Source organism: Galeopterus variegatus, unplaced genomic scaffold (assembly GCF_000696425.1).
Source record: "Galeopterus variegatus unplaced genomic scaffold, G_variegatus-3.0.2 Scaffold8657, whole genome shotgun sequence".
Lineage (NCBI taxonomy): Eukaryota > Metazoa > Chordata > Mammalia > Dermoptera > Cynocephalidae > Galeopterus > Galeopterus variegatus.
In genome coordinates this window covers 33874-34208 of record NW_007734768.1, presented here as the reverse complement: position 1 = coordinate 34208, position 335 = coordinate 33874, and positions in this window count along the sequence as shown.

Genomic DNA, 335 nt, shown 5'->3' with positions numbered 1-335 from the left:
TGTGGGAAAACTCCCATGTACTAACTAATCTAGCAAAATGTCCTTGCAAATCTTAACTCACATATTTTCCCATCCTTTAAGCTTTGTTGTATTAAGGGTTATTGCTCTCAGAACAATCCTTGTCCTGCTTCAGTTCTCTTGTTCACGTTAGAGGCTTTAAACACTTGTGGGTTTCCTTTTCACAAAATCTTCCAGTGAACCCATTATATTAGCAATCAGTGTATATAATCCCTAAACTAAACAGAGACTAGAATTGATTCAGTGGGCTCTTGCCCCCCTAGTGGTAGGCTCTTTCCTCCTATCCAAGGACTTTTGTCCCTTGCATGCATTACCTA